Genomic DNA, 27,129 nt, shown 5'->3' on the forward strand with positions numbered 1-27,129 from the left:
GATGCAAACCCTTTTGCTTATGAGCCAAGAGGTAAAATAATCAGATTCCATGCCCTGCCAAGGAGGAGATCTTTGGTAACAATCATATTTTGGGTTGAGAATCCAAGGATTACACCCTAGAAAAAGGTGTCAAACAATAAAACTTGATCTTGCAGGCACTGAAGCTCAGTTTTAAATCACTTCAATTCCTGAAATTGAATTAAGGTGATCTGGCATTGCCTCTAGCCAACTTCCAGAAGCAAATGTAAATTCTTTCTGGAGGAAGAAAACATCATCCTAGGCCTCAAATTAGATACATAATGGTTCACGTATATCATCGGATGCACAATAAAATATAACTAGGCACATACAGAGACAAAACAACATTATCCTAAATCGACAGACAATGGGAACAACTCAACAAGGGCTCTAGATGGTGGAATTATCAGAATAGGCTTTAAAATGTATGTGCTTAATGTATATGAGACAATATTAAGAATTTCCTCAAAGAACTGGAAAGTATGAAAAATATCCAAATGGAATTTCTAGAAGTGCGAAACACAATAACCAAGATTGAAATTTTAAAGGATGGGTTCTATAGTAGTTTAGACAAAGCTGAAGATTTAATTAGTGAAATTTTAAAAACAGGTCACAAGAAAATATTCGGAATGGGGCATAAATGAATATAAAATATGTAAGAAATCATAGAGGCAAAAGGAACACCATGAGAATGTTTAACGCATATAATTGGAGTTCCAAAAGGAGATGAGAGGGAATGGACAGAAGCAATATTTGATGAAATAATAGCTGAAGATCTTCCAAAAATGATCGAAGAACTTATTAATCAGATCTTCTAGAGGAAGCAGAGGAACACTCAAAATATAATATTTCAGTAAGGATTTATTTACACTGATGTGTGCTGGGGAGGTGGGTATGGGGGAATCCATAATGAATAGTTCAGGAACCTGATAACAGTCTACCACGTTTGCCCTCAACATTCATCCTCCTGACCAGCTACAGAGGCAGAGACTATCACAACTATTTCATGTTACTTGAGCCTCTTCCAACTCCACCATCTTATATGTAGGACACAAATTATGGCTAATATTTTTGGTTTCAGGTGGTTGCATGACCAACTTGTTCTCACATTAGAATGATACCGTAGTTGATGGGTCACCTCTATGTGTTAAGCAGCACATTTTTATTTTTATTTTTTTTAGTATTTATTTATTTATTTATTTTTGGCTGCGTTGGGTCTTCGTTGCTGTGCTCAGGCTTTCTCTAGTTGCGGCGAGCAGGGGCTACTCTTTGTTGAGGTGCGCGGGCTTCTCATTGCGGTGGCTTCTCTTGTTGCAGAGCACGGGCTCTAGAGCGCAGGCTCAGTAGTTGTGGTGCACAGGCTTAGTTGCTCCGTGGCATGCGGGATCTTCCTGGACCAGGGCTCGAACCCGTGTCTCCTGCATTAGCAGGCTGATTCTTAACCACTGTGCCACGAGGGAAGCCCAAGCAGCGCATTTTAAACTGCACATCTATTGCATTTATATGGACCTAGTGATTACCACTGTAATGTCACCAATGTCATGGATCAATGTGATGTTGTACAATTATGGGAAATGAGGGACTCCTGCAAACCTGCCCTGGAGGCCTTCTAATTTTTTAGTGCATGTTTTAAAGTTTATATTCATAACTCTTAATTTCTGTTTTCCCTATATGTGCTTTCCAAAGTTACAATAAGATTCCAGGTGCCTCTCCAATCTTTATTAGTACTTTTGTACTATGCTACAACAACTTGACCCCCAACGCCTTGCCCTCCACATGCATTTCACCCTCTGGTGATAATGTGAGTAATCATGATGTCACCTCATGCCATGAGTTACTCATGCCTCATGATTCTCATGAGGAAGATTATCCATGAACTTCCTCAGAATATGAACATTTAAGGATTTATTTCATGAGGATCTAATTCCTGATACCCTGTATTAGTCAGGATTCTCCAGAGAAACAGAACCAATAGGATGTGTGTATATAGAGAAAGGAATTTATCTTAAGGAATTGGCTTACACAATTGTGGAGGCTTGGTGAGCCCAGAATCTGATGGGGAAGGCCAGCAACCTGAAGATTCAGCAAAGAGATGCATTTCAAGTCCAAAGGCAGCCTTCTGTAGACCAGGAGAGCCTATGTTGCAGATGAAATCAGAATGCAGTCTGCTAGAGAATTCTCTTTTACTTGGGGGAGGTCAGCCTTTTGTTTTAGTCAGTCCTTCAACTGATTAGATGAGGCCCACCCACATTATGGAGGGCAATCTGCTTTACTCCAAGTCCACTGAGTTAAATGTACATCTCATTCAAAAATACCCTCACAGAAACATTCAAAATAATATTTGACTAAATATCTGGGCACCATGGCTCAGAAAACTTGACACCTAAGATTAACCATCACAGGCTACTTTTGGTACTAGTTACTGTATCAGTCAGGTTGCCAAGATGAAGAAGATGGCACACTCCAATTGGCATAAATTGAGGGGGGCTCATTTACAAAGGGACAAATTACAAAGGTGTGGGCAGGTGAATGACTATTGATATTACAAGAACCTGGGGTTAGCAATGCTGGAACTGTCACCACCTCCAGGCCCAAAAGTTTAAGGGGAAAGAGAGGCTTAAACAATCATGTAGAGAAGGCCACTTTGAGAGGAACAGTAACCTTTTGTCAAGGGATACAGCAAACCCAGGGTGCCTCCCGAAAAGGGAGCCAGAGGAATAATTACCCTGATCTCTTCACCCTCCCTCTGATCTCCTACTAATGCTCCTCATTGGCTGCACTCAGCTTGAAACCAGAGGACATGGGAGCTATTGTAATCCATATAGGTCAGCTTCCCAAGGCAGAGGGGTCAAAGCATGGACATACAGAGGCAGAGAATATCTAGCACAGAACTCAAGCCACAGGTCTAAGAATCCCTAAGATTCCCCAAGCAGAATGAATAAAATAAAACCTATATTTGGCACATCACAGTATAATGATTGAAAACCAAAGGAAGCCGAAAAATTATGAAGTAGCATCCCCTCCCAACAAAGAAGACAAATTACCTACAAAAGTCAAACAAGAAGACTGACATCTAACTGCTCACAGAAACAATAGAAGACCAAAGACAATGCATTTGCCTTCAATGATAATGCATTTTGACACCTTCAAAATACTGGAGAAAATTCCGTGAACTTAGAATGTGTACCCAGCACAAATAACCTTCAAAAATGAAGATGAAGTAATAAAAAATTAGGCAAATAACTGAGAAAATTAGTCACCAGCAGAAGTACACTTCAAGAAATACAAAAATATTTTGGGGCTTCCCTGGTGGCACAGTGGTTAAGAATCCACCTGCCAATGCAGGGGACCTGGGTTCGAGCCCTGGTCCGGGAAGATCCCACATGCCAAGGAGCAACTAAGCCCGTGCGCCACAACTACTGAGCCTGTGCTCTAGAGCCTGCGAGCCACAACTACTGAGCCCGCATGCCACAACTACTGAAGCCCGCGTGCCTAGAGCCCGTGCTCCGCAACAAGAGAAGCCATCACAGTGAGAAGCCCATGCACTGCAACGAAGAGTAGCGCCTGCTTGCTGCAACTAAAGAAAGCCCGCATGCAGCAACAAAGACCCAATGCAGCCAAAAATAAATAAATAAATAAGTAAAATAAAGTTCCCTTTAAAAAAATTTTAAAAATAATAAATAAAACGTGTTGCTTCTTAAAAAAAAAAAAATCTATTATTTTGGCAAAAGACAAATAATCCTGGATAGAAATCTGGGCAAAATAGAAAGAAATGAAGAGTAAAGGAGTAAATTTGGGGATAATTTAATGATTATCAACTCTATAAAACAATAATGATAATGTCTTATGAAATTTAACAGATATATCAAATTAAAATACAGGATAACAATATCAGTTGAGAGGAAAAAAAAAATTGAGTTAAAGTGTTCAAAGGCCCCTTCATTGTCAGTGAAGCGGGTAAAAGTATCAAGTTGTATTTTGACAAGTCAAGGATACATTTTGTATATGATAAGCAGTAAAGGAAAAGTTAAAAAGAAATGTATAGCTACTAAGCTAATAGAGTGGAGAAATGGAATAATAAAAATACTCACCTCAAAACAAGGCAAGAAAGGAGAGGAAAAAATAACAAAGTAGAGGTGGGACAAATAGGTACCAAGTCATAAGATAATATATTTTAACCTCAATATATCATAATTATGATAAATATAACTAGATCATATGTTTCATCTAAAAGACCAGAGGCAAAACAAAATATAACCCATCTATATGCTGTTTACAAGTGACACATGAAAAATATCAGGGATGCATAAAAGTTGAAAGTAAAATGATGGAAAAGATATACCATGCAACATTATCATATATATATTAATAACATCATATATATACACATATACTATATATTAATAATATATTTGTGGCATATATAAATTAATATCAGATAAAGGAGGCTCTAAGGCAAAAAGCATTTCTTGAGGAAAAGACACATTTCACAGTGATAAAAGAGTCAATTCACTAGGTAGACATAACCGTCCTACATTTGTATGCACTTAACAAATTGCCTAAAACACAAGTAAAAATTAATAGAATTAAAAGATGAAATAGATAAATTCATAATCGTATGGGAGATTTTAATACCGCTCCCTTAATAGGTGACACAACAAGTTGCCAAAAATATATATCAGAAAGAATATAGGAGATTTAAACAACATGATGAATACATTTTATCTAATTGACGTGTAGAATGCAACAACCACAGAATATTTATTCTTTTGAAGCACAAACAGAACTTTATAAGAACTAGATTATCTTGCATGGGGAATTTAATCAACATTATTTTTATGAACAATGATTGCAATATGGTGATAGATATTATGCCTATTTGTTTTGTAGCTGATGGTCCTTCGATTTCAAATCGGAGAAATACATACTCCCATAAGAAACCTTTTCTAGGATTAGAAAATATTAATTTTACTTCAGAACTATTCATCTTTGAGAACCAGAGTTCATTTTTCAAGCCACTAGTTACCACTTTGGGAATGAAAAACTCTGTATACTTGATAAGACACTTAAAATCATAGTTATTAATGCTCTCACTAGTAGAGCATCATATGTTATGTAAATAGATGGAACTCTCCAATTTGTAATACTAACCCTGCTTCCCTATAGGTTCTGTTTTGGGTATCTGTTTCTATAATCCTTTTGTTTCCAGTATGTAAGCCACTATAAGTGAACACTTTCACATCACAGTATTTTAAAGCCTTTGTGATATCTGGTCCCAATATGACAGAATAAGTTTTCTTCCATAGCATAAGCCATTATCATAAAAGAAAATTGCAAGGTAATACAATTTTTCTCATTACCAGAACTAATTATCAAGAGTAGAACACTAATTTTTTAAAATTTTTATCGGAGTATAGTTGATTTAGAATGTTGTGTTAGTTTCAGGTGAACAGCAAAGTGAATCAGCTATGCATATACATATATCCACTCTTTTTTAGATTCTTTTCCCATATAGGTCATTACAGAGTACTGAGTAGAGTTCCCTGTGCTATACGGTAGGTCCTTATTAGGTATCTGTTTTATATATAGTAGTGTGTATATGTCAGTCCCGATCTTCCAATTTATCCCTCCCCCCCTTACCCCCTGGTAACCATAAGTTTGTTTTCTACATCTGGAGAACATTAATTTTTAAATTGGCTTACTTAGGATGAACGAGAATCAACAATGGGGCAGGGAATAGAAGATACAAATGGCCCAGGAAGTTACTATGCTGACATACGCTTTCTTCCATTCCAAAAACGCTGATCAATAATGCAGATGTATGAGGAGAAATGCCCTATCTATGAGGATTGCTATGCTATGAAATTGGTCTTCGGAGGATTGAAAAGAACAGGATATGAACCCAGGCTGCAAATCAGGATCACAGGACGAGGTTTTTAAAAGTCTCTATGCTGGACACCACCCCCTGAGATTCTCATTTAATTGTTCTGAAGAAGGGCCTGGCATCAGTAGTTTTTCAAAACCTTCATCCAGATGATTATAACATGCAGTCACGGCTGAGAACCCTCAGTACAAAATCAATTTTAACCCCACCGCCGTGTCATTAAAACAAGGTAAGTTCACTTTTGCCGGTAAGGCTTAAATACAGTTCTGCTGGAAGTTCGGACAATAACATTAATTCTTGGGTTTTTTCGGTGACCTATGGTTTGGTGATTCATTCATTCATCAAACGTTTGCTTAGCACCCACTATGTGCTAGGCATTGTGTTAGAGCAGTGGTTCTCAATCAGGGGCGATTTTTGCCCCCTCTTGGACCCCAGGGATATTTGGAAGCATCTGGAGACAGTTTTGATTGTTATAACTAGGGTGGATGGTACTGCATATAATGAGTAGAGGTCAGGGTTGCTGCTAAACTTTCTACAATGCACAGGACAACCCACCCCCACGACAAAAATTATTTTGCACAAAATATCAGTAGTGCTCAAGTTGAGAAATCCTATGTTAGATGTGGGTGAACGGGAGAAAGTCCCTGTCTCTCTGGAGTTTATGATCTAGTGGAAGAAGCAGGCCAATATGCAAATACTATATATATTTGTGCATATATATGTGTGTGTGTATATGACGTCAGGTAGTTTGTTATAACTGTTACAAAAATGAGTTAAGCAAAGTAAGGGAATAAAGTGTGATTGGGGAGAGTCTCTTTTACATGAGGTGATGAGGGAAGGCTCCTCTGAGTAAATGATATTTAAGCAATCATTTGAACGTCAAGAAGTTAGATGAGAACTTGGGAGTTAGGCTAGAAGTTAGATTAGAAATTGGAAGTTAGTGTTTTCTCAGAGAGCGAGGGAAAGAATTAATTAGGAAAATATGGTAAGACTTAAGGCGGCTCCACTGGGCTTTGTGGTCGTTATTTCAAAGTGAAAACAATTATCGAAGTTACGGGCTCTAGCCACGTTCAGCTGTTGGAAGCACGTGCAGAAGAGTAGCGTTAACGGGGGGGGCGGGGATTTTTCCAAGTGATTCTAATTGAGGAGGAGCGGCACATGGGATCTGAAGGCATTTTCAGTGGAGAGACTGTGCAGATCGCTCGTGGATTCTAAGCTGGGTAAGTAATGACGGACAGTGGAAAAGTGATAGGGTCTTTGCTTTCAAGGTCCAAATGGGGTCAGAGAATTGCTGTGGTGAGGGTTCTAGAAGAAGTGAGATGGGAAGAAAGAGAGTAAGGGTCAGAAATTCAGATGATTGAAAATAAAACCTTTTGAGGCCAAGATCTAAAGAGCAAGGAGGAGCCTCTCCTACATCGTGCCTCCTTTATAGCCCACTGCGGGCAGCGAAGCCAGGGGACGGGGATTCCTAGGAGTACAGAAACTTTGTGTATATGGGGCGTTCTGAGTGCATTGGCTGTGGGGAGCGGCGGGAGCCGGGCGGGGGGAGTAAGCAGGCACCAGGGAAGAAAAAGAAGGACTTTTCCATACAGGTTGATCCTCCCCTCCAAACTCGTAAATTCCATATGAGATGTCTATCTCTTTTTCCTGTCCTTGTCTCTGTGTGAATTTTCATTATGATTTTAGTACTTGTTCACGTAGCTAAAGGTGAAATGACATTTATGTCTCTGGTATGCTCTGCTTGTCTTCACAATTTCATGACAACAATAAGAATGTCGGGGGCTAAGGTTTGGAGGATTCATTTATTTGTATGTTTTGGTCCCTCCTGCTCCTGCCATTTCTAGCGAAGGTAGTAATTTTTGAACATTTTCTTAACTAAAAATTCTGTGTATGTCATGGGCAATCCATGCCCCCATCTCATCCACCAAGTGCAAAGTTGAAACAAATCTAAAGACTCAGAATATTTCCTTCCATTACAGAGAAAAATAATCTGTTTCTTATTTATTGTCTGTCTTTTAGTGAGAAGAAAGGCTGACCTTTTCATTCAGGGTATATAATCTGACCCTGTTGTCTATTATAGCGCTTTATTGCACTCATGGGAACTATAAACTGGTTAAAAAATAAATGTGCTTCATGAATCTGCTCTGTACTGATTTAGGGAAAGTACAGGTGCAAAGAGACCAATTAAGTCTCACCCAGCTCTTCATTTCTGTGATTCTTCTGAACCATGTCTCATGAAGGACATTTCTTGATGATTTTGAAGGCTTGGAGTAAAGTATTTACAAGCATAAAATGCCTTCATTAAGTTTAGTCATTTTGCTCATCAAAAATCTGCAGGAAATCATTCATTGTCAAAGCTTACATGCTAATGACCCTCTTCATAGGCAAAGCGCATTATAAATATTTATTCGCAGGCCAGATGAGAACCTTTAAAGTGGTTAATTTTAAAACAAGTTTTGTACAGGGAGAAAATAACACTGAATATGAACAAAATGAGCATTTGTGTCACGGCTTCCACATAATAAAGCATTAGCTAAGCACGAGTACTAATCACACATGTATATTCAACACATCATACAGCCCTGGTTTTCAAATGCATAATCAAATATAAACATATATAGTTTGACCTCAGTCGACCTTAAGGGATTGTGGATAGATTTTTTTTGTTTGTTTTGGGTTTTTATTTTATTTTATTTTTTTTAACATCTTTATTGGGGTAAAATTGTTTACAATGGTGTGTTAGTTTCTGCTTTATAACAAAGTGAATCAGCTATACATATACATATATCCCCATATCTCTTCCCTCTTGCATCTCCTTCCCATCCTCCCTATCCCACAGGACACGGGGAGGGGGAAGGGTAAGCTGGGACGAAGTGAGAGAGTGGCATGGACATATATACACTACCAATTGTAAAATAGATAGCTAGTGGGAAGCAGCTGCATAGCACAGGGAGATAAGCTAGATTTTTTTCTAATTTTATTGAAGTATAGTTGATTTACAGTGTTGTGTTAATTTCTGCTGTACAAAGTACAGTTATACATATATATATTCTTTTCCATTATGGTTTATTACAGGATATTGAATACAGTTCCCTGTGCTATACAGTAGGACCTTGTTGTTTATCCGTTCTATATATAATAGTTTGCATCTGCTAATCCCAACCTCCCAATCCATCCCTCCCCCACCCCCTCTCCCCTTTGGCAACCACAAGTCTGTTCTCTGTGAGTCTGTTTCTGTTTTGTAGATATGTTCATTTGTGTCGTATTTTAGATTCCACATATAAGTGATATCATATGGTATTTGTCTTTTTCTGACTTCGCTTAGTATGATAATGTCTAGGTCCACTCACGATAATGTATGATAATGTCTAGGTCCACTCATGTTGCTGTGGGTAGATTTCTCATGATAACAATCATCATTATATTCCATTCTCCTTAGGTAAAGACATGGATGACACAGATGTTGAACAATGCACTGCAGCAGCATGATTAAACACATTTCTCATTCCTTTATTCCAAGGTATAAAAATTAGGAATCAGCACCAATTAAAATGTTCAAGGTTCAGCTGTCTCCTTCCAGACAAAGACAAGTGCATAGAGTACAATAAAAGCTGTTTATAAAGGGTTTTCTGCCCACATAGTCTTAACTCTGTTTCGCCCCTAGTTAATGTTTGATAGAATGTGGGATTCAGAGCCTGGAGAATGCCAGCCTTTATGGCGAGGACATCAGGCCAGCGTGGCAGGAATTCGTGCAGATGTGAAGGAGGCCCTCAATGGGGGATTTTTACTAGAGGCGTCTCTCTTGGAGTCACTTTGGAATTTGGCTTTGGCTGTTTCTTTTAGAAATTATCACAAAGTGAAGAAAGCTATGGTTTCGATTCCTTGTTGACTAACAATTTAACACAGTTGAACGCTTCAAATGATCCAACTCATCTGCCTTTTCTCTACCTAAATCCAGGCTGGTGGGAAAGCCCTTCAGTGAACGGAGTGGGGCCTCTATAACTCTGGTTTCCATCTACAGTGGGGTTTTCGGAAAAGCAGGGGAAACCTCTAGATTATTCTCTGGTCGGCTCAGCTCTGGCTCTCCATCATGGCCATTACAAACATTCTCCCCACTCTCCGACCCTCTGACTCCAGAACATTCCTGTCAGAATGATCAGAATATTGCTTCCCACTTCACCAAGAAACTGAATCCATCACATGAGACCTCCTTTAACTTCTTGCCACCTAACGTAAGAACACATTTGCAAGCCTAGCTATTCCTTGCTTCTCTTATAAGAGAAGTGGTAATCCCTCGACCAGTTCTTTGACTTTTATTCTTTCTTTCTTACTGACAGACTATGGTAAGACACTTTTTAAAATTCCCCCTTTGTTTATCATTCCCCTCCTTCTAGGGTTTATTGTAACTGCAAAACTGCGTGTATCTTTCATGCAAGTATAAACCCTGTGAGGGTGTGGACAAAGAAAGTCTCCTGCCATATCAGTAAATAAGGGGTGTTGTGGCCACCATGCCATCAGTTGCTGCACCCATACCTGACTGTGCACCCTGAGGGATTTCAGGATGGAGAAAAACAGGGTACTGGCCCTAGATAGTTAAGGTGCATATCAAAGGAGTAATTTCATTAAGCCTCAGACTCTTGCATCTTCCCATACATAGAAAAGCAGTAAATTCATTAACTTGAGATGTATGATTTTTCTTTAATTAGCAGTCATCTTCTGATGTTCAACTACCTGGTTTGTTTTTGTTTTGCAGAAACTCCTATACATCCTGGCTCCTCCCTTACCTCTTTGGAATAGTCCCTCAATTATCTGAGAGGCTGTATCCCAGGCTTAAGTCCTCAGAAATGCCCCCAATAAAATATAATTCATAACTTTTACGTTATGCATTTTTTTTTTTCAATTGACAGTTTTGACGGACAATGAAGGGGCCCAGGGCAGGTTTCTCTCCTTCGCCTGAACACTACGTGGAACCTGAGCCTTGGTACGAGCAGAGGCCTTTTGTGCACGTCCCCCTCCTCGGAGAGTCCAGACGAATTTGGGTGAGTCTTTCCTGGCTTTCAAATCTCCTGATTATTGGTTGATGATCCTGAGTTTTATTTGGCAGTGTCTAACAGGTGCCTGGCTCCCCAGGTGAAAGATACTAAGGAGTGCCCCCCAGTTGAAAGATACTGGAAGAGCCCAGTTGAAAGAGCCTGGGAGTTGCTTAGTTGAGAAACGCTGAGCCCTCTGGACTGGCTGATTGGGTGAGAGGCTGGTCTAACATCTTTCCTAAATGAGGGGCATCAGAAGGCCAGCCTCCAACTAACACCCCAGCCAGGTTTATGTACTTACATAACGTTCACTTAAAAGTTCTTAATTGGGAATTAAAGGAAATCTCGCCTTGAAAATGGCCAATATGGGGCTCTTTCATTGCATATGCAGGTAAGTTAGAGAAAGCCAGCTTGATTAAACATCTTTTCAGAATTCTGACCTTAAAGAAACAAAAGCCCTTCTAGGGGGAACTTGCATTTCTCTCCCTGTGTCTTTGAGATGTAAATGTTCTACTTGATCTTCTTAGGTGGTTTTCTTGTGTGTGTGTGTGTGTGTGTGTGTGGTCTGAGAGCTTGGTCTCTGCCAACCAAAAGGTATACATATGGTGTACATTTGGCAGCCAATCAAATAGACTGAGATTCTGAGCACACTTGTCTGATTGTGCCAACTCTCAAGGGCTTTTGCCATCTTAACCTTCATTGTGTCAGCCTGTACTTAGACTATTTTTGGGAGAATACTTTCTAGATCTTGTATAGGTGACATCCTCACACTCTCTTGTGGGGCTGCCTCTTACATCTTATTGGTTTGAGTCACTATTTTATTTATTTATTTATTTATTTATTTATTTGGTTGTGCTGGGTCTTAGTTGTGGCAGGCGGGCTCCTTAGTTGTGGCACATGGGCTCCTTAGTTGCAGCACATGGGCTCCTTAGTTGTGGCATGCAAACTCTTTGTTGCAGTATGCATGTGGGATCTAGTTCCCTGACCAGGTATCAAACCCGGGCCCCCTGCACTGGCAGCGCAGAGCCTTAACCACTGAGCCACCAGGGAAGTCCCTGAGTCACTATTAAGAAATATCTCGTTAATGGCCAGACAATGGATCCTTTAAACTGGAGAAACTTCTAAATTGTAAATTTTTAAAGACTCTCCTTATAAACAGCTGTTTTATTGGTACCAATGAAAAAACGAATTAGAAGTTGGAAAAAATATATGTAATGGTTAACCTAAGAACTCCCTTAATTTAAAACAACTAAAAAAAAAAACTGGTTTGGGAAGGCTTATTTGTGGTCTCTGCTTTCCCACAATGAGTCTACAGATAGTAATAAAAACATTAGGCTAATTAATGTTAATTAGGTTGATTAACAGAGAAATAAGAAAAAACTGAAGGAAATTCTAGAGACTTCTTCCCAACAAGGTGGAAATTTTAAAGGGACTCATCCCAAGAGGATAAAGAAATCTTTAGATGGTTATTTAAAAATGGGATAAGTAAAACAGGCATTAATGGGATTAAAACAAAAGGGTTTTTTTTTTAATTTTTAAAAAATTAATTAATTAATTTATTTTTGGCTGCGTTGGGTCTTCGTTTCTGAGCGAGGGCTTTCTCTAGTTGCGGCAAGCGGGGGCCACTCTTCATTGCGGTGTGCGGGCCTCTCACTGTCGTGGCCTCTCTTGTTGCAGAGCACAGGCTCCAGACGCACAGGCTCAGTAGTTGTGGCTCACGGGCCTAGTTGCTCCGCGGCATGTGGGATCTTCCCAGACCAGGGCTCGAACCCGTGTCCCCTGCATTAGCAGGCAGACTCTCAACCACTGCGCCACCAGGGAAGCCCCAAAACAAAAGGTTTTGATACAACATTACCTAAGGTTGGATGGGCCGAAGGGACCCCTTATTGGTTCCCAACATTAAAGGGCCCCAAACAAGTCTGCTCTATTTACCTCAGTTTAAATATATATATATATATATATATATTATTTATATATATATTTAAAAGCCTGCAAGAAAATTACACTGAGATACCTGACCAGCAATTGCTTGGGGCAACAGTTAGGCCAATTAATCAAGTTTTTAAAAAATTAACAAAAGGCCTGAGTCCTGTGGCTCAACCCTCATTGGGGATTCCAAGGATTAAATGGTCAGGATAAAAAGAAAGGTTTCTGGACTCCTTGTAAGAACAAGGGTTGCTGATGGGGTCCTAATAGAAACAAAACTTAAACGTATAAAAGTTGATAGAATTGAGATGAAAGCTTATATATATTGGTATATTTAAATAGGCTTTATATAAGATGGTTACATCTCTTTTGCCTAATTATATTGTGGGGTAGATATGTTTCACTGGGGAATGCTTCCCGTGCTTGATATTACAAGACAGGGCATATAAATCTGCCCCTCAGGAAATATTAATTAAACATAGTAGTTGTTTCTGGCTGGAAAAATAAGGGACAAACTAATATGAATACAGAAAGTTGTGGAAGGTTTTTAGAAAGGGAGTCCTGAAGAAAAGGAGTTTTGTGCATGGTCAGCTGGGATTAGATTAAATTTAATTAGGTAAATGGATTTTGTTATTAAAAGTAGGCTGTTGCAGGACTGGATTTGGTTCCTCTCTCTTATGAAAACAAAGTTTTCTTGGAATACTGCTTTTGATAGCAGGTTGTGTGAGTTTCTTTGCTTTTAAGTGATCTATATTTGCTTTTGAAATCTTTTGTCATTTTGGTTAAGTGAATGAGTACTGTTTCACAGTGACCTATGACCCTATTTGACCAAGTGCTTTGAAACCTTTTTGATATTTTTGACAGACTTCCCAAATTCTAACTGAAGTTCTTTTCATACTTCGAAGAAACCCTGAGGCATCTCAGAGAGGAATGTTAAACTAATTAGGCTTATTTGGTATGTGAAATTACTTTAGAAGCATTGTCAAGTAATTGGAGATAAACCTTCTTAGGTTATATTGTATGGGGAAATGCCATTAATATAGATATTCCTGAAGTTACATGGAATTCCTGAAAGTCTGATATGTCCTGGTGTAATGTTATCAGTCATAATTCTAGTTATTATCTTAAAGTGTTGTATATCACAGAACTATCCAAGTTTCTTGTCAATGGCATTGTAATCAGATCTTTGACCATGCTATTTTAAATCTTTTGCCATTTATAGACAATCATTGTTTTACTCTGATGCTTTTATAAAATGAAAATCTTCAAGAAGGTTAAAAAAAGAGACTTTTTGACAAATATAAGTTTCTGTTAACTTTTAGATCATACCACAGTACTGGGTAAGAAATAACAAAACTCTAATGGAAAACCTGATGACTTCTTCCTGATCAATAGGAATTAATTACATGGGACTGAATGTTCTGATAAATATTTATAAAACTTCATGACTTTTTTTCTGAAAAACACTGGCTTTTAATCTTTGTTTTCCAGAAAAACTTTTCTCTTATGCTAACTATGACCTACAACAAGTTGATAAAGCATACCTTTTGTAAACAAAGATGAAACATTTATCTTTTTCTGTCTGCCTGCTCCCTCCAGAATTTGGCTTCTCCAGCTGGCTCCCGTGTGGTCTTGATAGCTTATTGTGACTAGATTACAACTACTTATACTAATCATTGTTCTAATTTGTTCTCTCTTGTTATTTTCAAATTATTTATGCCTGGTGCCTCTCTCTGCTGTACTATGACTTTATTAACATTACTAGCTGTATTACTTATATCCTGTCTATTTTATAAGAATGTTGTCTCTTGCATTACCACATGTGTAACCGGGCCTCCAACAAAATTAATGATGGTTAAACATCTTGAGGCTATCTATCTATCTATCTATCTATCTATCTATCTATCTATCTGTCTATCTATCTATCTATGTATACACACAGACACACATGCACACACACACACATAGAATAATTGTAATAGTGCAACTCTAGATATGGGAAGAAGTAACAAGAAAAAACATTTCCTGGATCATAATAGACCAGTAAGAAAGGCAAATCCAGATAATTTCAGATTATCAATAGGGCCTGATCCAAAAATTAGCACATTGTGTGGCCTATCAACAGAATCTTTGCCTGATCTAGGAAGGAGCCTTCCTAGTGCCAGGGGACAAAATTGGTCATGAAATGCCTCTCAAATGTTGGTCAAGTTTATGACCAAGGGGAGGCACTGTGGACAAAGAATGTTGCCTGCCACACCAGTAAACAAAGGATGTTGAAGCCATCAGGCCTTCAGCCACTGCAATCAACCCCCAATGGTGCACCCTGAGGGGATCCAGGATGGAGAAAAACAGGGTACTGGCCCTGGGATAGTTAAGGCGCATATCAAAGGAATAACTTCATTAAGCCCAGACTTGCATCTTCCCATACATAGAAAAGCACTAAATTCATTAACTTGAGCTGTCTGTTTTTTCTTTAGTTAGCAGTAATTTTTTGGTCTTTGACTACCTGTTTTGTGTTTTGGGTTTTTTTCCAAAAACTCCTATATATCCTGGCTCCTCCATTACCTCTTTGGAACAGTCACTGAGAGCTACCTGAGAGGTTGTATTCCAGGATAAAGTCCTCAGTAATGACCCAAATAAAACATAATTCTCAAGCTTTAGGTTGTGCTTTTTTTTTTTTTTTTTGAATTGAGAAGGGCAAGGAACTGGTCTATTGTGTTCCCTATTGTATTTCTAGAGCCAAGATCAATGGCTGATTCAAGAAATGTTTTGTGTTTAAATTAATGAATGAAAGCTAAGAGGGGTGTGTGGTGGGGCAGAGTGGTGTTATGGAACCCAGAATGTTTTATCAATTTCAGTAATTCTGTTCCTTTTGAAGTCCCCTACGATAGTCTATATTTTTTTGGTTTTGGCCACATCGCGCAGCAGGTAGGATCTTAGTTCCTCCACCAGGGATGGAACTCACGCCCCCTGCACTGGAAGGCCGGAGTCTTAACCACTGGACCGCCAGGGAAGTCCCAATAGTCTATACTGATAGGTAGTCTTTCACCAACAAAGCAGTGATGCTACTGAAATACTTATCTATGGTTGCTTGTTTACTTTTACGTCAGCACAGTCTCTGACCCCAACAAGTTGTCAAGTTTATGGTATTCATACTGCACTGTGCTACCAAGAGACTGCTAATGTGTAAATTTCCCAGTGAGTTATTTATCAGAAAGTGAGCTTTAAGTAATAAAACTTAATGTGAAAAGGGGAAGCTGCATAAGAAAATGTTTTGATAAAATTATACTAGTTTATTCTATTGTATTTATTGGAGCATTGCATAGTACCTATTAGATACCAGTGACCTGGCTGAACAAAGTGTGCTTTCCCCAAAAGAAAAGCTTTCAGCCATTTACATAGAAAATAAAGGTACAAAAAGGTCAACTACAAAACAGAGTATGTTATCTCTAAAAAAAAAAAAAAAAAAAAAAAGGCTATTTAAGGCCTATCATTTAAAGGTTATATTTGAGGTCCAAATAAAATGAATTATTCAGGGCTTCCCTAGTGGCTCAGTGGTTAAGAGTCCGCCTGCCAATGCAGGGGACATGGGTTCGAGCCCTGGGCCAGGAGGATCCCACATGCCGCGGAGCAACTAAGCCCGCGAACCACAACTATTGAAGCCTGCATGCCACAACTACTGAAGCCTGCACGCCTCGAGCCCGTGCTCCACAACAAGAGAAGCCACCACAATGAGAAGCCCGCGCACCGCAACGAAGAGTAGCCCCCGCTCACCGCAACTAGAGAAAACCCGCACACAGCAACGAAGACCCAATGCAGCCATAAATAAATAAATAAATAAATAAATAAATAAATAAATAAATAAATAAATCATTCCCAGCTATCACATATCACATTGTGAATCTCCCTTGAAGAGGAGTGGAAGGAAAAAGCAGTATAAAATCTGTTTCTTTGTCACCTTTCATCTAAGGAGCCTAAAACAAATTTTGGTGCTGTCTTTGCCCATTAGACTATGATTTTTTTTTTAATTTTGGAATAGAATTAAATACAGATTTTTATTTTAAATAACTATTTCAGCAAATGTTTGTTGATGGCCTGGTATAGTCTAACAGTAGTCTGGACTTTGAGGGATGTGGGAGGAAGAGAAGGTGATGCTTTAGCTGAGCTGACTCTTAGAAGAAAGGCAGATATTAACCAGGCTAAGGAAGGTGAAAATGCCAGGAAGAAGAAACAGAATGTTCAAAAGCATGGAAGCGTGAAAGAGTACAATTCATGTGGAAAACTGTAAATGTTTCCATTTGACTAGCAAAAGGGTACATGTTGAGATATAAAAGTCAGAGTCCTTAATATATATATAAAGGGTGGTTAGATCACCCAGGGGGAGTATGCAAAGTGAGAAAAAAGGGGCACAGAGATTGAAATATTAGAAAACACTCACATCCAAGGGATGGGTAGCAGAAGAGTCACCCAAACAGACAGAGAAAGAACAGTTATGAAAGAAGTGAAATCACACACACACACACAAAAACCCCAAAGTAACAGAGTAAGTAAATTTCATTAATGACTAATTTTTTACCCCTCCTTGTATCTACTCCTATTATTATGTACATTTTCAGTGTCTTCCTTCTCTTGACTCTAGGCTTGATCACGTGACATGCTTTAGCTAGTGGAATGTTAGCAGATGTGACACAGAGATTTGAAAAGAAGCTTGTACAGTTGAGCCTGTACTCTTGCACCTCTGCCATGAGAAGGACTAGTCTGGGTAGCTCACTAGTCATAGCAGAAGGATAGACCAGCCCAGATCAAATAGCCCCCACCTGACTCACAGACTTGTGTTAAAATAACCATTGATTGTTATTTTAAGTCACTGAGTTTTGGGGTGGAGTGTTATGCAGCTATAGCTGACTTATACACAAAGTTTCAAAGAAAGAGTGATCAGTGGCATGGAATGCCAGAGAAAGAAAATAAGGATAGAAAATAGTACATTGAATTATGCAGTTAGGATTCTGTTGACCTTAATCAGAGCAGCTTCAATGAAGTGGTGGGTTCAGACCCACACCTGCAGAGGATTTGAAGAGTGTAAGGATATATTCAGTCTATCATTTTATGGAAACAGACTGGGAATGCAGTGTGGAGAGATAGAGGGCAATAGCTAGCCAATATAGATAAAGGGAAAGGTGCAAAGATCGTAGAGATGTGAGTAACTTTATATGCTTAGGAGACAGAACCAGCAAAGAGGAAGTGGTTGAATATACAGAAGAAAGGAGAATGACTTATGCAGAGAGATCCCTGAGCAAGTGGAAGGAGATGACCACTAGAGCAAAGGAAGAGGAAATCGCCTTAATTAGAAGAGGTACTTCTCTACTGAGCTGGAAAAATAGAAATAAGGATTGGAATAGATAAAGATAAGTTTCCAGAAAAGAAGTGAGAGGAGGAAGAAAAGTGAAACAGGGAGTCCCAATATTATGGCCTTTATATAAAGTGCAAAAGGATATTGGTCACAGAACTTGCAAAGTCACATTGCAAAGAGCAATAAGGTGATAAATATTCATTGCTGCTAGTAGGTGAAGAGAGGGGAGACTTACTCCAGTATTGAGTAAAGCTCAGGATGCTGTACCAACTAAAGCTGAAGATGATAAGTTCATAGCGGTAAGAATACATGCTTGTATGATTTCTCTAGATAGGCTTTGTAATTCAGGTCGAGTAGGCGGGCAATTGGAGGGATTCTAGTTTGGGATGTTGCAGGGTAGTGTGATAGAAGAAAAGATGTATTAAATACTTAAGGACCAAATAGGGAAGGAAGTTGTAGCAGTACCACTGTACAATACAGCTATGAGCAACAGAAAACCTTACTGTATGGAACAGATTAAGTAAGAAATTATTTTTCTCATACAATAAAAATCCTGAAGACGGGACTAGGGCCATGTTGTAACTCTATAGTATCATCATTGTAACATCCGTATATCATCTGCTTTATCCTTGTCATATAGCTTTGATCTTTGTGGTTGTAATATAGCTGCTAAACGAGCACATCATCACATCTGAGTTCCAGGCAGGAAGGAGGAGGAAGTAGTCAAGGGCTTTCTCTTAATGAAGTTCTTTTCGGGAAGGAAAGCTTTCCATTGAGACTTCCCCTGACCTCTTTGGACACAACTTTGTCACATTCCTCCCCTTGTCGCAAAGGAGACCAGCAATTCAAGGTCTTAACTTTCCAGCCTCTATTAGGGGGGTTCAGGTAGAGAGGTGTGATATTGGAGTTAAGTGAGCCAATGTATAGTGAGATCCAAAGGGAGCTGGCATCCCGCAAGAAAACAGAGGAGTCAAAGAGAGAAACTTACAATAAATTTGAAAATCAGATGTGGTGTGAAACGGGAGGAGGCTAAGGGATACTGCAGGTTAAAAAATCTGGGGTGAAGCACTTCAGGCAATGAGAGATGGTTGTTGAAGAGCCATGAGGGTAAAGGTTCTTGGAATTGAGAAGGTAAAACAAAACAAAACATCAGACTAGGAAGAATCTTCCACATGGATATTGACATTTCTCAGGATGACGGAAGGGTTTGGGGTTTGAGCAAAGTAAAAAGTTAGTATTGCTAATAAAACAACATCCTTTTCTGTATATTACATCAGTAATGAAAACAAGTCCTGTCGAACATGTTTAAAACCTGAAAGAAATTAGGATGACTCCAAAGAAAATCAGACAGTAGGTCCAAAAGTAAGTTAATATTTCTTGACTGTTCAATTAGCTGTTGCTAAAAGTAATACCTTAAAACAACAGCCATCTATAATTTTTCAGAAGTCTACTGATTGGCTGGGTGATCTGGGTTTTGCTGATTTGGGCTGGGCTCAGCTTATTTCAGCCTGGATCATTCATACGTCTCTGTTTAGATGGCAAGTCAGCTGGTGGCTTGCTGGTCTAGGATCGTCTCAGCTGGATGAACTCTGCTCATCGTGGCCTCTCATCTTCCATCAGGCTAGCCTGGACTTACTCTCACACAAAGGAAAGAGTCCAAGAGAGAAAGCAGAAGTGTGCAAGGCTTCTTGCCACCCAGGCTCGGAATTGGAACCATATCATTTCTTCTGCATTGTGTTGGCCAAAGTAAGGCACAGTTTGGCCCACATTCCAAAGGTGGGGGAAAGGACTCCACCTCTTGGTGGGAGGAGCTGAAATATCATAATGCAAAGGGTATAGATATGGGAGGGAAGAATTGGAGCCATTTCTGTTATCAATCTACCACATTGGTTTTTTTTTTTTGAGTCATTTACTGAAATTCAAGACCATGGTATGGTAAATCTGATGATACCTACTTCATGAAAATAAGCATAAATGCTTACAGCTTGACTAAGTGGTTTCTCTTAGATTACTTACATGAGATGATTTGAAATGTCAATAGTTGGTAGTCATAAATACGAATGGATATAAGTCACTTAGTAGCTGGAATGGTTCTTTTACTTCAGGTTGTATTGCTAACCCTAGTAGCTACTATGCATCTTGAGGTCTTTTGTCCTTTCTTCAATAATAACTTTATCCTCATCTCGCCAGCCATGTAATGACATACAGACTCATGATTGAATTGCTTGGCTATCATGTGCCTGATTTATTAAGCAACTTGTTATGCTGGTGAAGCTCAGGCAGACAGTAATAACTTTCTACTATTTTCATAAGAGAGAAGGAAGAGAACTTTTCGTAAATCCAGTGATCCTTCACACATCTGAAACAAACAACCCCAAGCCTGGTATGCTGAAAGCTGTGACCACAGATTTTCCCCTGACTGTGTTTGCCCTCATCCCCATCACACACAGATCTATTTGTGTCAGCATGGCTCATTCTCTTCCCTTTCCCCCTCTCCAAGTTCGCTCTATGTGAATACAGGTTTGGAAAAGAATAAAAGCAGAACACTCAGCCGACTTCCTCTGGATGAGTGAGTTTCTCTAACAGTGACGCTCCCGAGTGCCACAAAGAAGCTGTTGTCAGGTTGCGGGGCCTGAAGCCACAACTCCCTTACCAGTTGTTCTTTGATGCAACACTTCAGGAGCCATGAAACAGACGAGATTTAAGGGCAAGAATAGCTCTTCCCTCAGTTCAATGAAACAATCTGTCCCTTGAAAGTCACTTTGCTTCCAGTGGTACTTTCCATGCCAGTGTGTTAAAAATGTCACTGAATCAAGCTTTTTATTAATTTGTCAGTGTATCCAAAGTGTTCCTCAGAATCTCCGTGGGGGGATTTTCTTGTCTTTTAAACCTACACATTGCCACATAGGCTTTCCTCCCTAATTAGCACTGACAGGTTCTCTTTAGTGCAAATATCCCCACTCTCAGAGCTCGAGAGAGCAGGTGGGTGGAAATAGAGCTCGATCGTTTGCTAGACACAGAAAGAGAAACCAACAGTGCTAATGGCATATGGCTGTGATGGGAATATTGAACGAATGAGTCCATGGCAGTGAAGTCATACAAGTCAACAGTGGACTGAGATATTAACACAGGCTGCTTATTCTGAGAAAACTGGAACATCTTGGATCCTCTGGAGACTGAGATTTTTCCTACTATTGGAGTAAAGAATCATTTTGGCCACATCCAAGTTTCAAATAAAAAAACTAATTTGCAATTTCCATAGAGCACCTAAACATACTATTAAAAGTGAAGATAGTGTACTGTTGGACTTCTGGTTTCAGCTTCAACATGTAAAGAGCTTGGAAGTTGTCACTCTCATCCTGATGACAAGAAAAAGCTGAACTGAAAAAGCAGTGAGTTTTCTTGGACCCATCAGAGAAGGGAGGTTTCAGGGCAAACCACCACCTGGAGAGAGAGGCACATTCAAGGAGTCACGGCTGAGATCTGTTTACCCGGAGAAGTGATTAGAGCCATAAACTGGTAGGAACACTTTCATAGTGATTTTGAGGAATTGCTGGAGGCTGAGTATGAACTAGGATGAGAGGGAAAAACTCTTGGGGGATGCAGTCTTGTTGGGTGGGAGGCGGCAATGCTTTCTTGGGAATTACCTCTAAAATCCCCTCCAGGTTCTCATGGCAAAGAGCTGGAAAAGATCCCCTGGTAGTTCTGACAGTAAGAAAGGAAGAGTAACCATTGTGAACTGTGCCCAGAGTATTCTCCATGACAGGCCTGCTCTCCAGGGAGAAATGACTTTACCAGAGTCTTATCCCACTTTGAAGAAGGGCATTTCCCCCTACTCTACTCCCCTCTAACCTTCCTTTCTCACCAAAGAAGGGAAAAATAAGGCTAAGAAATGCTTGTGAAAGTCACAGCCCAGGGGCACAAGCCGATCAAAAGAACAGCAAGATGCAATGCAGACCCTCTCTGAGGAGGAGTACTTTGGTTAGCCCAAAGTCAACAGGGGAGGCGCAAACCAAGACACTAGAGGAATTTGAAGCCTCTGGCACCTGTAGCTACAGCAAATATTAAACATAGCACAGGGACTTCCCTGGCGGTCCAGTGGTTAAGACTCCACACTTCCACTGCAGGGGGCACGGGTTCGATCCCTGGTCAGGGAACTAAGATCCCGCATGCCACGCGGCATGGCCAAAACCAAACAAACAAACAAAATAACATAGCCCAACTCCTAGCCAGATTAACATGAAACCTCACACTAAAGGTCTATTTATCGCAGTTTCTATTATCTGATATATCATGTCTGGCTTTCAATAGAAAACTCCAGCTATGTTAACAGGCAATAAAAGTCACAGTCTGAAGACACAAAACAAATGTCAGAACCACACTTATCTGAATTATCAGACGGTGGATTTAAAATAACTATGATTAATATGTTAAGGCCTCTAAATGGACAAAACAGACAACATATAAGAGCACACAGGTAATTTAAGTAGACAGGTGGAAGTTTTAAAAAAGGGTTTCTAGCCTTTAAAAAAAGGCTAGAAATGAAAAACACTGTAACGGAAATGAGAAATTCCTTTGATGGGCTCATTAGTGGATTGGACACGGCTGAGGAAAGAATCAGTAAGCTAGAAGATAGGTCAATAAAAACTTCTCAGACTGAATTGCAGAGATCGCATACTGTTTGAAAACCTTCAGCAACATATAAAATAATAATTTTCACCATAATTATATCTGCCAACAACTAAAACATATTTTGAGAAGCAATATGAGACTACATGACTTTCAAGAGAAAAACTGTATTGGTTTACATGTCTCAATAGGTTGGTAACTTATAAGCAGCTAATTTTGAAAGAGAATGAGGGCTTCTAGCAAAGGCACTATAATTAGTGTCTTATTTGAGACAACTGGAATTATTAAGAAAGCAGTCTGTGTATACTGGTTTGGCTGTTTTAGCAGAGACTAAACAACAATGGCTTTAACGAGAAGGAAGGTTTATTTCTTTTCCATATGAAAGTCCAAGTTAACAGAACAGAAGAATAAAGAAGCTCTGGTCAGCAAAGTTACCAAAAGGTTATCATTCCTTTCTTCTTGTTGCTTTGCCAACCCCTAGGATATTTTCCTCATCCCTGGAGCCTAAGGAAGCTCATCATTATCACAAAAAAAAAAAAAAAAAAAAAAAAGGAGAAAATGAAGTAGAGGCCAGGCATCTTCCTTTTAAGGATGTGACCCAAGAGTTGCACACCAGAACATGGTAGCCACACCTAGCTGCAGGGGGTCTGGGAAATGTAGTCTTTAGCTGGGTGGCTAGCTACCCAGCTTAAAAGTGGAGGTTTCTAGTACTAAAAAGAAGAAGAAAGAATGAATATCGGGGACATTTAGCACTCAAAGCCACAGTCCACTCTCTGGTCACCAAAAATCCACGAATACCAATTTTCCCTATGGAAACAATCCAAAGAGTCATGCAGCCACTTTACCTAACTCAGAACCCAGCGTCTCCTGGTGATGCATAGTTCTGACTTTCACGTTCGGATGTGACTTCTCATGGTCTGGCGACCTATGAACTTAAAGACAAATCATCAGCCTTCTCATCGTCTCATACACCGTGGTGAGGAGGGATAGGATAACCACACTTAAAGCTCTTATTTTGGAAAAGGGAAGAATGGGAAACACATGATACATTGTCCATGGCAGTTATCAGATTCTGCTGCACAGCAATTGTGAAAAGTTCTTTCCTGGCAGTGGAGTGCCACTGGGCTCTACTCTGGAAGTAACTCTCTTGTTACTGGAATGCCACTTTTGGAACGTACTGGGAAGTGTACCCTTCCTGGGGGTTGCATAGTTTTTTATAGCCTAATTCCTACTGGTACAGATTTGAGGGACTAGGGGTTATCTTAGGGTTTAAATAGGTTTTGACATTATAATTCCACCCCAAAATTAGAAAACTACTAGTTTATTTGATTTCAATCAATTCCACGTAAAAATAACCAGGGACAAGTAGTTTTAAGTTTGCCAACACTTTATTTACTAACCTCCGTGCTCAACTCTTGTCCTCTTCCTCAATTACGTTTCTTCTTCCTCAGTACAATGCTGGCTATCTTGAAGGCACCTAAAACAATGAGCAGAGAAGGCAAAACAAGTTAATCTGAATTTTCCTGCTGGTCTGACTCCTATTGCCTGGCCAAGAACAATCATGTGAGATGCTCTTGAGAAAGGCTTGGAGCCACAGTCTCCTTTGTGGTGTTGGGAGTGTGGAAGCAGTTGGTTTTTCCAAACGTGCAAAAGCCTAAATTGTCAGATTCTCAATCAATTTAGATTGTCGGCTACAGGCTGAAAGCATCCGTTCATGTAACTGTATTCCATTCCGTCTTTGTTTGCAAACTGGTCAATTCTTGCCTGTGTTTATTTCTTGAGTGTAGTACTTTGCTAAAAGAAGCCAAGATATGCCAACCAAATGACTTTTGTAACCACTTCCCCATGAGTTACAAGTTCAGTAGGCAAATGGCCTTCCTTTCAAATGCACTGACAATAGGTTTACCAGATGTTTGCTATGACATAGTAAGGGTCACCATCTATCCAGCCCACATGATCTGTTTCCTCACTGCCTGCTGCCCAAAACATGCAAATAGCACGTATTTCAGATTCTGTTACGTCAGCCCCGTTCCTGGTAGCAAACTCCATGTTAGTTTGTTTGGCTGCTTTAGCAGAGATCAGACAACAATGATTTTTTAAAAGATACACAATTTATTTCTCTCTCACAGAAAAGTCTGACATGGAAGGTAGACTGAGGAATAGGGCAACTGCTTTTAAAAGTCATCCAGGGACTTCCCTGGTGGCGCAGTGGTTAAGAATCCGTCTGCCAATGCAGGGAACATGGGTTCGAGCCCTGATCCGGGAAGATCTCACATGCCGCAGAGCAACTAAGCCCTTGCACCACAACTACTGAGCCTGCGCTCTAGAGCCCATGAGCCACAACTACTGAGCCCTCGTGCCACGACTACTGAAGCCCGCACGCCTAGAGCCCGTGCTCCGCAACAAGAGAAGCCACCGCAATGAGAAGCCCTCGCACCGCAATGAAGAGTAGCCCCTGCTTGACACAACTGGACAAAGCCCACGTGCAGCAACGAAGACCCAATGCAGCCAAAAATAAATAAAATTAATTAATTAATTTAAAAATAAAATTTAAATAAATAAATAAATAAAAGTCATCCAGGGACCCAGCTTTCTTCTCTCTTTTTGCTATACCAATCTCCTAGGATGTTGTCTTCACCTCTGGTTAAAATTGGCTCACCACCACTTTATCTGTGTTCTGGACTACAAAAACTGGAAAAGGGGAAGTGGAATGCAAGAAGCTTCCTTTTAAGAATGTGCCAGAGATTTCACACATTACAGTTAACCCTTGAACAACACAGTTTGAACTGCATAGGCCCACTTATTCATGGATTTTTTTCAGTAGTAAATACTGTAGTACTATACGATCTGCTGTTGGTTGAGCCTTTGAATGTGGAACCACGGATACGGAGGGCCAACTATAAGTAACACTTGAATTTTCAACTGCGCAGAGGGTCAGCGTCCCTAACCCCCGCGTTGTACAAGGGTCAGCTGTACTTCCACTTAATGGTGTACCAGAGCTGCCTCGCACCAGCTTGCACAAGCTCACAAGAGGCAATTGTTAAATTTTCAAGAATTTTGTTAGCCAGTTGTTAAACATAGCCATTGTAAAAAATTAAATATATAAATTTACCATTAAACAAATTGTATTGAAAAAGTAAATACTCAAAGCTTGTCTTTTCTCAGTTATTTTACTACGCTTTACAATTCTCTATGTAATTGATGTTATTTGCAGCTATTCCATACAGTGGGAATACAATATAATGCTATTGCAAATCATTTCCAAAGTGCGTTCAGTGACATTGTAGCTTTCAATCAGACATGGTGGGAGTATTTACAGCATAGAAATCAGCAAATGCTACAAATCTGGGCTTCTCCTCCCTTACACCCAAGAGCTGGTGATTAAACATTTACCAATACATGATTGCTTCCACTATATCTCTTTGGCCAGAATTTACTCATATGGCCACACCTATTTACAAGGGAGGCTAGGACATGCAGTCTCTAGCTGGGTGGCCATATGCCCACCTATAATTTAGGGATTCTGTTACAAGGAGGAAGTGGAGAATGCATATTGGAAGACCATGAGCTCTCTCGTGTTTTGATGTAGAAGAGGAAGCTCTGGTCAGGTTTACAGAACTGAGATGCACTCCATCAGTAGTTCTTTGCAGAGATGGTAATAAACTCAAAATGGAGATTTTAGTGCTTGTGTAGTTCACCATCACAGGATTAGTGAAAAGAAGCAATTTCAGTTTATGATAGTAGACTGAGCACATAAGACAAGCCTCCCTTGTCCTGTGTCCTGTTCCCAGAAAATGCAAAAAATATATTAAAATATAAATAAATGTATAAATGTGCCAGAAAACAAGAAAGTGAACCCTTTGTACCTCCAGAAGCTATGAGGAATCACTGAGACGAAGAAAGATGATGTAGGATTTAAGAATGTACCTGAAATCCAAAATATGCCTAAGTGATGGGGGCGCTTTGAAAACTGGAAACCACTCACAGAGAATGACTTTCAGGGAAATGCAAATTAAGACATTGAGTGTACTCTGGAATAAAAGAAAGTCTGTACTTTTGATTTGCTAAGGAATTGGGATACATGGAGGTACCTAGCCCCTGCCTCTTCCTTTCTCAATGTGTTCATATAAAGGGCAGATCTTGTTTTAAAGTTTGAAGTCTGGGGGTATTTTATTTCAGCTAATATACCAAGCTCTACAATTTAGTGCCCAGTAGAGACTCCTAAGGCCAGAAAACATATGACCAGCGACTGAGTGCAATGCTTATCTTGGGTATTTGCTTGCAGAGTAAAC

The sequence above is a fragment of the Balaenoptera musculus genome, chromosome X (genome assembly GCF_009873245.2).
Source record: "Balaenoptera musculus isolate JJ_BM4_2016_0621 chromosome X, mBalMus1.pri.v3, whole genome shotgun sequence".
Taxonomy (NCBI): Eukaryota; Metazoa; Chordata; class Mammalia; order Artiodactyla; family Balaenopteridae; genus Balaenoptera; species Balaenoptera musculus.